This window comes from Salvelinus namaycush, chromosome 34 (genome assembly GCF_016432855.1).
Source record: "Salvelinus namaycush isolate Seneca chromosome 34, SaNama_1.0, whole genome shotgun sequence".
Taxonomy (NCBI): Eukaryota; Metazoa; Chordata; class Actinopteri; order Salmoniformes; family Salmonidae; genus Salvelinus; species Salvelinus namaycush.
This window is the reverse complement of record NC_052340.1, coordinates 29635578-29652337: the sequence shown is the minus strand read 5'-3', so window position 1 is coordinate 29652337 and position 16760 is coordinate 29635578. Positions and strand designations below refer to the sequence as shown.

Genomic DNA, 16760 nt, shown 5'->3' with positions numbered 1-16760 from the left:
TGTTTAATGTTTTCATTCTTTCTCTCTATCTGTCCCTCAGGACTGTTTTACTGACATACTCTACTGTCCGTCTGTTTGTGTGTTTGTCAGAGATCTTTCAGACCCATGTCTGCTACACTGAGAGGACTCCACCAGTCTGCCCTGGACAGTAAGCTCTGCTCAGCACTCTACTCTGTACTGTGTACTCTCTGCTGTCTCCTTCCTGTGTTAAGATTTTCCTTTACCACAATATCAAAACACACACACATATATACTGTACACAAGCACATTGGCTAAGTGTTTCTTTCTGGCTTGGATATGAGGAAGCTGATGTTTGACATGAGTAAATATTGGTCTGATCTGTTCTATTCATACAGGCTGTCTTGTTGAGGTCTACAGTATACTGTATATAGACCTACATTGACACAGGCTGTCTGTGTTGGTTGTCTACCTCTCCTCTGGTTCTTCGTCTCAGTTCAGACATGAGTAAACTGAGCTAAGAACATACTGAGGAGGTTTTAAACATTCCTGTCTCCTCTTGTCCTCGTCTCCCTTCTTCTCCCCTCCCCTCGTCCTCTTCAACACTCCTCTCCCCTCTCCCTCCTCTCCCCCCTCCTATCCTCCTATCCTCCTTCCCATTCCCTCCTCTCCTCATTCCCTCCAGTGACAGACCATCCAGGCTCAGAGGACAGTGTGACAGACAGTTTTGGACAGTTCATCCAGGGTGTCCAGTCCTACCAAATTCCCCCATCCTGCTCCCCCGGAGCAAGAGGATGGTTCTGGACTCCATCGGAGTGGGACTACTGGGCAGCACCACACACATCTTCCAGTTGGCCCTACAACACTGTCAGGTGAGATAATCGAATATATACTTTATTGTCCATTGGTTACAATGTATACTTGTCTTCTGCCTTTCCCAACACCCCTAGATATACACACACACACCCATTGAGAGGCACAGGGTCAGCCGCACAGAGCGCCCCTGGATGGAGAGCAATTGTGAGGGGTTAAGTGCCATGCTCAAGGGCCCAACGCCAGGGGATGGTATATGGGATCAGAGACCAGCAGCCTTTCATCTACTAGTTCAGTTCCATTCCCATTTTTGTGTCACCTGGGACTTGAACCAGCACCTTTCAGCTTCCTTTTCTCCTCGTCTCCTTCCCTTCACACTACCGCTAATTGATGTGAAAGCAGATAGCTTGTAGTGATATCAATCTACCAAGTTGGCAGAACAGTGCAGATGAAGGAGAAGACACAAGGAAACGAGGCAAGGGCTTTTCTCCGACTGACAACTCTATGAATCCAGTCGAGTGCTGTAACAGTCTGTAAGAGGCAGAGACAGCCTGCAGACAAAACACAGTAACTGGACGCAGGGTTAAGGTTAGACAGAGACAGTTGACAGACTACATAACTGTTAGAGGCAGACACTCTGTCATCCATTAAATAGTCAGGACAGGAATGGAGGAATAGAGTGTACTCTGTAAAGATTGGTCACTCACAGTCCCCATGGTGACAGTTCCTGTGTAGATGTGTGGAAACACATTGTGATATGGACACAGTGTTGTTAGGAAGAGGAGAAAAATTGGTTGTTTTAACAGTTATGTTGTCTCCGTTCTGTCTCTCTAATGCCCCCTACTGTCGATCCTCTGTCCTGCAACATATGTACGCTCCGGATGACATCAGTTCTGTGTACAGATGCAGAGGAACCAGACTCTCCCCAACCCTCGCTGCCTTTATTCAAGAGAGTGGCTGTGAGTAGATGCATCTACAGTAGATCTGCATACACATAAGTCTAGATATGCAGTACCAGTCAAGAGTTAGGACACACTTCCTCATTCAAGGGTTTTTCTTTATTTTTACTATTTTCTACATTGTAGAAAAAGAATGAAGACATCAAATCTATGAAATAACACATATGGAATCATGTAGTAACCAAAAAAGTGTTAAAGAAATCAAAATATATTTTATATTTGAGATTCTTCAAAGTAGCCACCCTTTGCCTTGATGACAGCTTGGAACACCGTTGGCATTCTCTCAACCAGCTTAACCTGGAATTATTTTCCAAAAGTCTTGAAGGAGTTCCCACATATGCTGAGCACTTGTTGGCTGCTCTTTTCATGAATGAGTAGGTGTGTCTAAACCTTTGACTGGTACTGATGTGGACACTATGTGGCTCCTATTACCACAGACAGAAAGACAGACAGACAAAGATACATATAGAGAAATACAGAGAGACAGACAGAGAGACAGAGAGACAGACAGAGAGACAGACAGAGAGACAGACAGAGAGACAGACAGACAGAGTGACAGAGACAGACAGAGAAACAGACAGACAGGTCATAAAGACAGAAAAAACATCCAGCAACAGACATATAATTGTCAGTATTTGTCACTATTTACTGTCTCGTGGTAAACCAACTGTGTACACCTACTGTCTTCATTTGAATTGTAATAAACATAACATTTGAATCTTTAAAGCAATGAGTCTGTTAATAACTGTGGTCTTTCCAGTGTCTGTCTCCATTGTATGTCTGTTGTCCAAGAAAACTACTGTGTGCCTGTTGTGTGTCGGTTGTCCTGTCCAGGCCCACTCCATGGACTTTGACGACGCCTGGCACCCTGCCATTTACCCGTCGGGGGCGGTCCTTCCCGCTCTACCGGCGGTCAGCGACATACTGCCCAATAACAGAAAGCCTAGTGGGTGGGACTTTCTGTTGGCCTTCAACATTGGAATAGAGTTCCAGGGATGACTGATGAAGTTCTCCAACGAGGCTCACAACATCTCCAAGAGGTGAGGACTGGACCATTGCTCTGGTGCTCTCTATGGGGCTGTGACATAAGTATTATAAATGTTTATAGGTCTGTTTGTGTGGTATTCTACCAGCCTGTCTTTGGGATAGGAGAGGCTCAGTGGCTAGTCTAATTAGTTTACTTTAAACAGTGGATTCCCTCAGAAGTCGGAAGTTTACGTACACTTAGGTTGGAGTCATTAAAACTTGTTTTTCAATACTCTACAAATGAATTGTTAACAAACTATAGTTTTGGCAAGTCGGTTAAGACATCTACTTTGTGCATGACACAAGTAATTTTTCCAACAATTGTTTACAGACAGATTATTTCACTTATAATTCACTGTATCACAATTCCAGTGGGTCAGAAGTTTACATACACTAAGTTGACAGTGCCTTTAAACAGCTTGGAAAATTCCAGAAAATGATGTCATGGCTTTAGAAGCTTCTGATAGGCAAATTTACATAATTTGAGTCAATTAGAGGTGTACCTGTGGATGTATTTCAAGGCCTACCTTCAAACTCAGTGCCTCTTTGCTTGACATCATGGGAAAATCAAAAGAGATCAGCCAAAACCTCAGAAAAAAAATTGTAGACCTTCACAAGTCGGGTTCATCCTTGGGAGCAATTTCCAAACGCCTGAAGGTACCACGTTCATCTGTACAAACAATAGTACGCAAGTATAAACACCATGGGACCACGCAGCCGTCATACCACTCAGGAAGGAGACGCGTTCTGTCTCCTAGAGATGAATGTACTTTGGTGCGAAAAGTGCAAATCAATCCCAGAACAACAACAAAGGATCTTGTGAAGATGTTGGAGGAAACAGGTACAAAGTACCTATATCTACAGTAAAACGAGTACTATATCGACATAACCTGAAAGACCGCTCAGCAAGGAAGAAGCCACTGCTCCAAAACCGCCATAAAAAAGTCAGACTACGGTTTGCAACTGCACATGGGGACAAAGATCTTACTTTTTGGAGAAATGTCCTCTGGTCTGATGTAACAAAAATAGAACTGTTTGGCCATAATGACCATAGTTATGTTTGGAGAAAAAAGGGGGAGGCTTGCAAGCCGAAGAACACCAGCATCATGGCAGCATCATGTTCTGCTTTGCTGCAGGAGGGACTGGTGCACTTCACAGAATAGATGGCATGAGGAAGGACAATTATGTGGATATATTGAAGCAACATCTCAAGACATCAGTCAGGAAGTTAAAGCTTGGTTGCGAATGTGTCTTCCAAATGAACAATGACCCCAAGCGTACTTCCAAAGTTGTGGCAAAAAGGGCTTAAGGACAACAAAGTCATGGTTTTGGAGTGGCCATCACAAAGCCCTGACCTCAATCCTATAGAAATATTTTGGGCAGAACTGAAAAAGCATGTGTGGGTGCCACACCAGATACTGACAGTTTCTTTTGATTTTGACCCCCCTTTTGTTCAGGGACACATTGTTCCATTTCTGTTAGTCACATGTCTGTGGAACTGGTACAGTTTGTCTCAGTTGTTGAATCTTATGTTCATACAAATATTTAAGTTTGCTGAAAATAAATGCAGTTGACAGTGAGAGGACGTTTCTTTTTTTTGCTGAGTTCACACACACACACACAGCCCAAATAAATGCTTCAGAGTTCAAGTACCAGACACATCAACTGTTCAGAGGAGACTGCTTAAATCAGGCCTTCATAGTCGAATTGCTGCAAAGAAACCACTACAAACAGATGCCAATAATAAACAGTTTGGTTCCAACAGCCGTGTCTTTGTGAGACGCAGAGTAGGTAAACGGAGGAGGTGTGATAGTGCTTTGCTGGTGACACGGTCAGTTATTTTGAATTCAAGGCACACGTAATCAGTATGGCTACCACAGCATTCTGCAGCTATACTCCATCCCATCTGGTTTGCGCTTAGTGGGACTATTATGTGACCCAAAACACACCTCCAGGCTGTGTAAGGGCTATTTGACCAAGGAGAGTGATGGATTGCTGCATCAGATGACCTAGCTTCCACAATCATCCGACCTCAACCCAATTGAGATGGTTTGGGATGAGTTGGACTGCAGAGTGAAGGAAAAGCAGCCAACAAGTGATCAGCATATGTGGGAACTTCTTCAAGACTGTTGGAAAAGCATTCCTCATGAAGCTGGTTGAGAGAATGCCAAGAGTGTGCAAAGCTGTCATCAAGGCAAAGGGTGGCTACTTTGAAGAATATAACATATATTTAGATTTAACTCTTTTTTGGTTACTACATGATTCCATGTTTTATTTCATAGTTTTGATGTCTTCACTATTATTATACAATGTAGAAAATTGTAAAAAAAATAAAAAAATTAAAAAAAACTTGAATGAATGTGTCTCCAGACTGGTTATTTTAGGAGGACTGCTGTGGCTGGGTAGAGGTAGGGGGCTTATTTCACCACTGAACTATTCCTAATGCCTTTCACTTTAACCACCACACACTGCTTTTTAATCTAATCTTTATATCAGCATAATTCACAGTGTGTGTGGCAGGAGTTGGAGTGGGGGGAATGAGAGTGCTCAGTGTTCACCAAACCAGCATGCAGTATGCACAATGTCCAAAGGCCATTTCTTAGCAAGCAAAATCCGGTGTGGACGATTAGGCAATAGCCTCTATACATCCAGATACATTATCAATATTCTAGTGATTGGATTATCTATTGACTCATGAAAAGAAATGGAGGTTGCCTATGCCTACTCACAGGGATAATGGCAATGTAGGAAATAAGAGATCATGAAACGATAATCATATTATTTTATATTTTTTCTTTGAGCTATTTTTTTTAAAAACATATCGGTTTGTCTTGTTCCATTCATATTTGTTTCCCCGTGCACGTGTCTCGTTTCATACTGCTTTTGGGAGAGTTGTACCGTTTATGTGCACACCGTTGACAGGAGGATGGCCAACTGTCAAACATTAACGCCAGGGTAAATCAAATATGATGTTCAGTCCACATTTTTTGCAGTTGCCTAAAACGCATGTGAGTTGGATTCGATTAATTTGGTCATTTATTTTTCCAACTTTCTACTTAAAAAAAATATTAATCAAAAGTTAGGCTAGGTTATCGTCACTTGCTCACTGGATATTATACCTTTTATGGGCATGTGAATTTACGGTTTGCTACATTTCAGGAATCACAAACATTTCCGCACATTAGGTCCAATGGTTGGCACAACAAAAAAAACTCACCAAACAAAACAGGTTTCCAGAGGGACACGCCTAGGATAAACAGCTCAAGAAGGCAGACGCAAAATGGAATGTGGGATTTGGTGAATATAAGTGACTTTAAACCTATATAACGGTGTCGCGAACTCCTATGATATTCCTCCTGGAATAAATGGAACACGGGGACGAGCACCATGGAAGAAAATGCCTTGATTGAGGGGCGTCATGCGCACAGGAGCGGACTATGGCTTTAAGCAGTGGGTATCCAAATGCGCATTGCAGTAGGGCTATCATCATACTATACGAATGAATACACATGCAATGTGAATTATTTATGTGTTTGTTTAATAGATCAGTTATCATGGTGGTTTATTATACTCCTCAAGTGATATTTTAGTAGAATAAGTATAGATTCATGAATAGTGATAATTTTACCCTTTCTGACAATGTGATACACTAACATAAAATGTGACATACAAATGGGAACTGTGTGCATTATTCGTTGATATGCATTTCTTTAAGACTTTGTTGGGGGCCTAGCCCGAACCATGAAAAACAGCCACAGACCATTATTCCTACTCCACCAAACTTTACAGTTGGCAATATGCATTGGTGCAGGTAACTTTGTCCTGGCACCTGTCAAACCCGGATTCGTCCGTCGATCTGCCAGATGGTGAAGCGTGATTCATCACAACAGAGGACGCGCTTCCACTGCTCCACAGTCCAATGGCGGCAAGCTTTACACCACTCCAGCCGACGCTTGGCATTGCGCATTGATCTTAGGCTTGTGTGCATCTACTCAGCCATGGAAACCCATTTCATGAACTCCCAACGAACAGTTATTGTGCTGACGTTGTTTCCAGAGGCACTTTGGAACTCGGAAGTGAGTGCTGCAACCGAGGACAGATGATTTTTACGTGCTGTGCGGCCGAGCCACTTCGCAGCTGCGCCGTTGTTGCTCCTTGACGTTTCCACTTCACAACAACAGCACTTACAGTTGACTGGGGCAGCTCTAGCTCTGGCTGGGCCACTCAAGGACATTCAGAGACTTGTCCCGAAGCCACTCCTGTGTTGTCTTGGCTGTGTGCTTAGGGTCATTGTCCTGTTGGAAGGTGGACCTTGGCCCCAGTCTGAGGTCTTGAGGGCTCTGGAGCAGATTTTCATCAAAGATCTCTGTGTACTTTGCTCCGTTCATCTTTCCCTCGAACCTGACTAGTCTCCCAGTCCTTGCCGCTGAAAAACATCCCACAGCACGATGCTGCCACCACCATGCTTCACCGTAGGGAGGTGCAAGGTTTCCTCCAGACGTGACACCTGGCGTCAGGCCAAAGAGTTCAATCTTGGTTTCATCAGACCAGAGAATCTTGTTTTCTTGTTTCTCATGTTCTAAAAGTCTTTAGGTGCCTTTTGGCAAACTCCAAGCGGGCTGTCATGTGCCTTTAACTGAGGAGTGGCTTCCCTCTGGCCACTCTACCATAAAGGCCTGATTAGTGGAATTCTGCAGAGATGGTTGTCCTTTGGGAAGTTTCTCCCATCTCCACAGAGGAACTCTGGAACTCATTCAGATTGACCATCAGGTTCTCCCTGACCAAGGCCCTTCTCCCCCAATTGCTCAGTTTGGCGGTTTTGCGGTCTTCGTGGTTCCAAACTTCTTCCATTTAAGAATGATGGAGGCCACTGTGTTGTTGGGGACCTTCAATGCTGCAGAAATGTTTTAGTACCTTTCCCCAGATCTGTGCCCTGACACAATCCCGTCTCTGGGGCTCTATACGGACAATTCCTTTGACCTCATGGCTTGGCTTTTGCTTTGACATGCACTGTCAACTGTTGGACATTATAAAGACAGGTGGGTGCCTTTCCAAATCATGTGCAATCAAGTTGTAGAATCATCTCAAGTATGATCAATGGAAACAGGATGCACCTGATCTCAATTGCAAGTCTCATAGCAAAAGGTCTGAATACTCTGGTATTTCTGTTTTTTATTTTAATGCATTTGTTACAATTTCTAAAAAACTGTTTTTGCTTTGGCATTATGGGGTATTGTGTGTAGATTGATGAGAAAAAACTCCCAATTTAATACATTTTAGAATAAGGCTGTAATGTAACAAAATGTTGAAAAAGTAAAGAAGTCTGAATACTTTCCTAATGCAACGTAATTATTTTGGGCTGATTTTGTTGTATGGGCCTATCGTTTTAAGATCTTACATTGAAATATGATGTTTAGACCAATAGAATTATACACTTTCCACAGGGATATCAGAAAATTAAACTTGGCATGCTTTTTATTATTGAGGAGAACTTATTGAAGCAAGAACGATCAGTTCAGTTCACCAGAGTGTTGGGTAATCGATGGACCATAATGAAACTATGGCTTTTTTCTTAAGAAACGGTGTGAGACAACACTTGGCTTGGCTCCTGTGTTGAAGTTGCCAAGAAGTGTCCAAACAACACCCCATGTAATAGAGACATTAGGTGGAAACAGATCGTGTAAATGTGGTCAAACCTGCCTCTTTAGAGCCACTGAACTGGTCTAGGAATAGATGCTATCTTGATTGTAGTGTGGGACACATTCACCATTGTAATCCCAGAGCCTAAGTAATATCTGCTCTTCACTCCTTTAGGAATTCTGCTCCTGCTGTTGTGCGTGGTTTCTTTTGAGGTACCCAACGCCAAGACGAGACCAATCGACTTTGTGTGCAATGCACACGCCAGGAGAAACATGAACAACAGGAAGGACCTTGTCACGTTCCTGACCTGTTTTCTGTTGTTTGGTATGTGTTTAATTGGTCAGGGCGTGAGTTTTGGGTGGGTAGTCTATGTTATGTGTTTTCTATGTTGGGTTAATGGGTTGCCTGGTATGGCTCTCAATTAGAGGCAGGTGTTTGGCGTTTCCTCTGATTGAGAGTCATATTAAGGTAGGTTGTTTCACATTGTTTGTTGTGGGTGGTTGTCTTCCGTGTCAGTACATGTTACCACACGGGACTGTTTCGGTTTGTCTGTTCCTGTTCGCGTGTTCTTCGTTTCATGTAAGTTCGTAAGTTTAGGTCTGTTTAGTTCGTTTTGTTATTTTGTATTTCTAAAGTGTATTTCGTTTTGTCTTTGTCTTGTTAATTAAATCATTATGAATTCACACCCCGCTGCACTTAGGTCAAATCCCTGCTACTCCTCTTCGGATGAAGAGAAGGAGGAAGCCCGTTACAGAACCACCCACCAAACCCGGATCAAGCAGCGGGTTAACGGACAGCGCACGAAGCAGGATTTCTGGTCTTGGGAGGAAATCATGGAAGGAAAAGGACCATGGGCTAAGGTTGGAGTGAATCGCCGCCCATGGGAACAGCTGGAGGCAGCTCGGAGAGCGGAGGAAACCGGAGAGAGGAACCTGCGTTATGAGGGGACGCGTCTAGCACGGAAGCCTGAAAAGCCCGCAAGTACAACCCAAAAATTTCTTGGGGGGGGGGCTAAGAGGTAGTGGGTCTAGGGCAGGTAGGAGACCTGCGCCCACTTCCCAGGCTAACCGTGGAGAGCGGGAGTACGGGCAGACACCGTGTTACGCAGTAGAGCGCACGGTGTCTCCTGTACGTGTGCATAGCCCGGTGCGGATTATTCCACCTCCCCGCACTGGTAGGGCTAGATTGAGCATTGAGCCAAGTGCCATGAAGCCGGCTCTACATATCTGGCCACCAGTACGTCTCCTTGGGCCGGCTTACATGGCACCAGCCTTACGCATGGTGTCCCCGGTTCGCCTACATAGCCCGGTGCGGGTTATTCCACCTCCCCGCACTGGTCAGGCGACGGGGAGCATACAACCAGGTAAGGTTGGGCAGGTTCAGTGCTCAAGGGAGCCAGTACGCCTACACGGTCCGGTATATCCGGCCCCACCTTCCCGCCCCAGCTCAGTACCACCAGTGCCTGCACCACGCACCAAGCCTCATGTGCGTCCTCAGAGCCCTGTACGCACTGTTCCTCCTCCACGCACTCTCCCTGTGGTGCGTGTCTCAAGCTCAGTGCCTCCAGTTTCGGCACCACGCATCAAGCCTCCTGTGCGTCTCCAGAGTCCAGTGTGCCCTGTTCCTGCTCCCCGCACTAGCCTTGAGGTGCGTGTCTCCAGTCCGGTACCACCAGTTCCGGCACCACGCACCAGGCCTACTGTGCGCCTCAGCAGGTCAGAGTCGGCTGTCTGCCCAACGCCGCCTGCACTGCTCGTCTGCCCAGCACCGTCTGAGCCATCTGTCTGCCCAGCACCGTCTGAGCCATCTGTCTGCCCAGCACCGTCTGAGCCATCTGTCTGCCCAGCACCGTCTGAGCCATCTGTCTGCCCAGCGCCGTCTGAGCCATCTGTCTGCCCAGCGCCGTCTGAGCCATCCGTCTGCCCAGCGCCGTCTGAGCCATCCGTCTGCCCAGCGCCGTCTGAGCCATCCGTCTGCCCAGCGCCGTCTGAGCCATCCGTCTGCCCAGCGCCGTCTGAGCCATCCGTCTGTCCAGCGCCGTCTGAGCCATCCGTCTGTCCAGCGCCGTCTGAGCCATCCGTCTGTCCAGCGCCGTCTGAGCCATCCGTCTGTCCAGCGCCGTCTGAGCCATCCGTCTGTCCAGCGCCGTCTGAGCCATCCGTCTGCCCAGCGCCTTCTGAGCCATCCGTCTGCCCAGCGCCTTCTGAGCCATCCGTCTGCCACGAGCCATTAGAGCCATCCGTCTGTCCCGAGCCATTAGAGCCGCCCGCCAGTCAGGAGCTGCCAGAGCCGCCAGCCAGTCAGGAGCTGCCAGAGCCGCCAGCCAGTCAGAAGCTGCCAGAGCCGCCAGCCAGTCAGAAGCTGCCAGAGCCGCCAGCCAGTCAGGAGCTGCCAGAGCCGCCAGCCAGTCAGGAGCTGCCAGAGCCGCCAGCCAGTCAGGAGCTGCCAGAGCCGCCAGCCAGTCAGGAGCTGCCAGAGCCGCCAGCCAGTCAGGAGCTGCCAGAACCGCCAGCCAGTCATGAGCTGCCCTACAGTCATGAGCTGCCCTACAGTCATGAGCTGCCCTACAGTCATGAGCTGCCCTCCAGTCATGAGCTGCCCTCCAGTCATGAGCTGCCCTCCAGTCATGAGCTGCCCTCCAGTCATGAGCTGCCCTCCAGTCATGAGCCATGAGCTGCCCTCCAGTCATGAGCTGCCCTCCAGTCATGAGCTGCCCTCCAGTCATGAGCTGCCCTCCAGTCATGAGCTGCCCTCCAGTCATGAGCTGCCCTCCAGTCATGAGCTGCCACTCAGTCCGGAGCTGCCACCCAGTCCGGAGCTGCCACCCAGTCCGGAGCTGCCATTAGTACAGAGTTGTCCCTCTGTCCTGAGCTACCTCTCTGTCCTGAGCTACCTCTCTGTCCTGAGCTACCTCTCTGTCCTGAGCTACCTCTCTGTCCTGAGCTACCTCTCTGTCCTGAGCTACCTCTCTGTCCTGAGCTGTCTCCTCTATGTAGGAGGGGCCTTAGTGAAGGTTCCTGGACCATGGTCGGGGGCGAGGGTCGCCACTCAAAGGACGCGAAGGAGAGGGACAAAGACAGTGGTGGAGTGGTGTCCTCGTCCACCGCCGGAGCCGCCACCGCGGACAGATGCCCACCCAGACCCTCCCCTTGAGTTGTAGGGGTGCGCCCGGAGTTCGCACCTTGAGGGGGGGGTTCTGTCACGTTCCTGACCTGTTTTCTGTTGTTTGGTATGTGTTTAATTGGTCAGGGCGTGAGTTTTGGGTGGGTAGTCTATGTTATGTGTTTTCTATGTTGGGTTAATGGGTTGCCTGGTATGGCTCTCAATTAGAGGCAGGTGTTTGGCGTTTCCTCTGATTGAGAGTCATATTAAGGTAGGTTGTTTCACATTGTTTGTTGTGGGTGGTTGTCTTCCGTGTCAGTACATGTTACCACACGGGACTGTTTCGGTTTGTCTGTTCCTGTTCGCGTGTTCTTCGTTTCATGTAAGTTCGTAAGTTTAGGTCTGTTTAGTTCGTTTTGTTATTTTGTATTTCTAAAGTGTATTTCGTTTTGTCTTTGTCTTGTTAATTAAATCATTATGAATTCACACCCCGCTGCACTTAGGTCAAATCCCTGCTACTCCTCTTCGGATGAAGAGAAGGAGGAAGCCCGTTACAGAACCACCCACCAAACCCGGATCAAGCAGCGGGTTAACGGACAGCGCACGAAGCAGGATTTCTGGTCTTGGGAGGAAATCATGGAAGGAAAAGGACCATGGGCTAAGGTTGGAGTGAATCGCCGCCCATGGGAACAGCTGGAGGCAGCTCGGAGAGCGGAGGAAACCGGAGAGAGGAACCTGCGTTATGAGGGGACGCGTCTAGCACGGAAGCCTGAAAAGCCCGCAAGTACAACCCAAAAATTTCTTGGGGGGGGGGCTAAGAGGTAGTGGGTCTAGGGCAGGTAGGAGACCTGCGCCCACTTCCCAGGCTAACCGTGGAGAGCGGGAGTACGGGCAGACACCGTGTTACGCAGTAGAGCGCACGGTGTCTCCTGTACGTGTGCATAGCCCGGTGCGGGTTATTCCACCTCCCCGCACTGGTAGGGCTAGATTGAGCATTGAGCCAAGTGCCATGAAGCCGGCTCTACATATCTGGCCACCAGTACGTCTCCTTGGGCCGGCTTACATGGCACCAGCCTTACGCATGGTGTCCCCGGTTCGCCTACATAGCCCGGTGCGGGTTATTCCACCTCCCCGCACTGGTCAGGCGACGGGGAGCATACAACCAGGTAAGGTTGGGCAGGTTCAGTGCTCAAGGGAGCCAGTACGCCTACACGGTCCGGTATATCCGGCCCCACCTTCCCGCCCCAGCTCAGTACCACCAGTGCCTGCACCACGCACCAAGCCTCATGTGCGTCCTCAGAGCCCTGTACGCACTGTTCCTCCTCCACGCACTCTCCCTGTGGTGCGTGTCTCAAGCTCAGTGCCTCCAGTTTCGGCACCACGCATCAAGCCTCCTGTGCGTCTCCAGAGTCCAGTGTGCCCTGTTCCTGCTCCCCGCACTAGCCTTGAGGTGCGTGTCTCCAGTCCGGTACCACCAGTTCCGGCACCACGCACCAGGCCTACTGTGCGCCTCAGCAGGTCAGAGTCGGCTGTCTGCCCAACGCCGCCTGCACTGCTCGTCTGCCCAGCACCGTCTGAGCCATCTGTCTGCCCAGCACCGTCTGAGCCATCTGTCTGCCCAGCACCGTCTGAGCCATCTGTCTGCCCAGCGCCGTCTGAGCCATCTGTCTGCCCAGCGCCGTCTGAGCCATCTGTCTGCCCAGCGCCGTCTGAGCCATCCGTCTGCCCAGCGCCGTCTGAGCCATCCGTCTGCCCAGCGCCGTCTGAGCCATCCGTCTGCCCAGCGCCGTCTGAGCCATCCGTCTGCCCAGCGCCGTCTGAGCCATCCGTCTGTCCAGCGCCGTCTGAGCCATCCGTCTGTCCAGCGCCGTCTGAGCCATCCGTCTGTCCAGCGCCGTCTGAGCCATCCGTCTGTCCAGCGCCGTCTGAGCCATCCGTCTGTCCAGCGCCGTCTGAGCCATCCGTCTGCCCAGCGCCTTCTGAGCCATCCGTCTGCCCAGCGCCTTCTGAGCCATCCGTCTGCCACGAGCCATTAGAGCCATCCGTCTGTCCCGAGCCATTAGAGCCGCCCGCCAGTCAGGAGCTGCCAGAGCCGCCAGCCAGTCAGGAGCTGCCAGAGCCGCCAGCCAGTCAGAAGCTGCCAGAGCCGCCAGCCAGTCAGAAGCTGCCAGAGCCGCCAGCCAGTCAGGAGCTGCCAGAGCCGCCAGCCAGTCAGGAGCTGCCAGAGCCGCCAGCCAGTCAGGAGCTGCCAGAACCGCCAGCCAGTCATGAGCTGCCCTACAGTCATGAGCTGCCCTACAGTCATGAGCTGCCCTCCAGTCATGAGCTGCCCTCCAGTCATGAGCTGCCCTCCAGTCATGAGCTGCCCTCCAGTCATGAGCTGCCCTCCAGTCATGAGCTGCCCTCCAGTCATGAGCCATGAGCTGCCCTCCAGTCATGAGCTGCCCTCCAGTCATGAGCTGCCCTCCAGTCATGAGCTGCCCTCCAGTCATGAGCTGCCCTCCAGTCATGAGCTGCCACTCAGTCCGGAGCTGCCACCCAGTCCGGAGCTGCCACCCAGTCCGGAGCTGCCATTAGTACAGAGTTGTCCCTCTGTCCTGAGCTACCTCTCTGTCCTGAGCTACCTCTCTGTCCTGAGCTACCTCTCTGTCCTGAGCTACCTCTCTGTCCTGAGCTACCTCTCTGTCCTGAGCTACCTCTCTGTCCTGAGCTGTCTCCTCTATGTAGGAGGGGCCTTAGTGAAGGTTCCTGGACCATGGTCGGGGGCGAGGGTCGCCACTCAAAGGACGCGAAGGAGAGGGACAAAGACAGTGGTGGAGTGGTGTCCTCGTCCACCGCCGGAGCCGCCACCGCGGACAGATGCCCACCCAGACCCTCCCCTTGAGTTGTAGGGGTGCGCCCGGAGTTCGCACCTTGAGGGGGGGGTTCTGTCACGTTCCTGACCTGTTTTCTGTTGTTTGGTATGTGTTTAATTGGTCAGGGCGTGAGTTTTGGGTGGGTAGTCTATGTTATGTGTTTTCTATGTTGGGTTAATGGGTTGCCTGGTATGGCTCTCAATTAGAGGCAGGTGTTTGGCGTTTCCTCTGATTGAGAGTCATATTAAGGTAGGTTGTTTCACATTGTTTGTTGTGGGTGGTTGTCTTCCGTGTCAGTACATGTTACCACACGGGACTGTTTCGGTTTGTCTGTTCCTGTTCGTGTGTTCTTCGTTTCATGTAAGTTCGTAAGTTTAGGTCTGTTTAGTTCGTTTTGTTATTTTGTATTTCTAAAGTGTATTTCGTTTCGTCTTTGTCTTGTTAATTAAATCATTATGAATTCACACCCCGCTGCACTTTGGTCAAATCCTTGCTACTCCTCTTCGGATGAAGAGAAGGAGGAAGCCCGTTACAGACCTGGAGGTTGCCATGGTGAGAGACAGAAACTTGGCAATCACACAGAAATCCACACATTGTGTCTATCTTATCTGTTTTATGTACACTGAACAAAAATATAGATGCAACATGCAACAATTTCAAAGATTTTACTGAATTACAGTTCATATGGGGAAATCAGTACATTTAAATTAATGAATTAGGTCCTTATGTATGGATTTCACCTTACTGGGAATACAGATAAGCATCTGTTGGTCACAGATTCTTCACCCAGAAGAAGGCACAGTGATGTCGAAACATTGGTGTTTATTTATCTGATAAATTACTGGGAGATTATACATATGGAGTGTTCGACTCTTTTTGTTTTTATAGGTCACAGATACTTTACCTTAAAAAAAAATGGGCCTCACAATGGGCCTCAGGATCTCGTCACAGTATTTTTGTGCATTCAAATTGCCATAGATAAAATGCAATTGTGTTTGTTGTCCGTAGCTTATGCCTGCCCAACCATAATCCCACGGCCACCATGGGGCACTCTGTTCACAACGTTGACATCAGCAAACCACAAGCCCACACGACACCATGCACATGGTCTGTAGTTGTGAGTCCGGTTGGACTTACTGTCAAAAAACATTGGAGGAGGCTTATGGTAGAGAAATTAACATTAAATTATCTGTCAATTGCTCTGGTGGACATTATTGCAGTCAGCATTGCAATTGCATGCTCCCTAAAAACTTGAGACATCTGTGGCATTGTATTGTGTGACAAAACTGCACATTTTAGAGTGACCTTTTATTGTCCCCAGTACAAGGTGCACCTGCATAATGATCATGCTGTTTAATCAGCTTCTTGATATGCCACACCTGTCAGGTGGATGGATTATCTTGGCGGAGAAATGCTCACTCAAAAATGCTCACTCAAATTTGAAACAAGCTTTTTGTGAGTATGGAAGATTTCTGGGATCTTTCATTTCAGCTCATGAAACATGGAATCAACACTTTACTTCACATTATATTTTTGTAAAAATGTTTCTTAAATCCATCCAGGTTGGCTGTAGTGGTTCAGACCAACTCCCCTCCTCCCTTCAGCTACCCTGTGTCAGGATTCTAAAGGCAACCTGGGATCACAAATCTGTAAGCGTTTCTCTCTATAACACTTACATCTACAGTATAACGCTCTATAACACTTACATCTACAGTATAACGCTCTATAACACATAAAGTCAAAGTTTCAAATTGATTGTGTGTGTGTTTCTTTGTTTGTGTGTGTGTGTGTGTCCTTAGCTACAGCAGAAGCGTGCTGAGGTGAGAGGGGCTCTGGGAGTGTTGTTGGACGGTGTAGGGAGAGTGAGGAAAGAGACCAAACTCAGCTGTCAGTCATCTTTGCTGGAAAGACTTGAGCATGGAATCACAAACTACCTGCACATAGTCACCAAACTGGACATCAAGGTGAGACAACACACGCACACGCACGCACACACACACTTTAATTCTTTCCAGCCCTCTCTCTCTCTCTTCCTCTCTCCCAATCTCCCCTCACAAACACTTGACTGTGTGTCTGTTGGTCCACAGGGTGACTTGACAGATCCAGACCCAGGCTGTCCCAGCCAGCAGAGCCGGAGTCTGACCCAGGTGCTGCAGCTGTACGGCAGGCTGCTCCGGGGGAAGCTGGAGTGGCTCTCCCTGGACCTCAGAGACAGCTGTCTGGACCAGAGTTGATAACCTGGGATTTCTTCTATCCCTCTCCATTATTATCAACGCTGAACTGGATGAGGTAGCATTCCCTGGTAGAGGCTATCTGTACTACATGGCAGTGTTTTGCTGCCACCTGTATTTATTAATGGAGTTACATTACCCTCTTCTGGTCATATACAGTATGACATGGTGTTGTA

General features: G+C 48.6%; 1 long non-coding RNA gene across 1 annotated transcript; it reads left to right on the top strand.

Annotated features, from left to right (window-relative positions):
• The first annotated feature begins 5774 nt into the window (after positions 1-5774).
• Positions 5775-9143, top strand: LOC120028712. Its single transcript, XR_005473515.1, has 3 exons — positions 5775-6206; positions 8571-8720; positions 9097-9143. It is a non-coding gene; the product is annotated as an uncharacterized LOC120028712 (long non-coding RNA).
• Positions 9144-16760: the final 7617 nt, after the last annotated feature.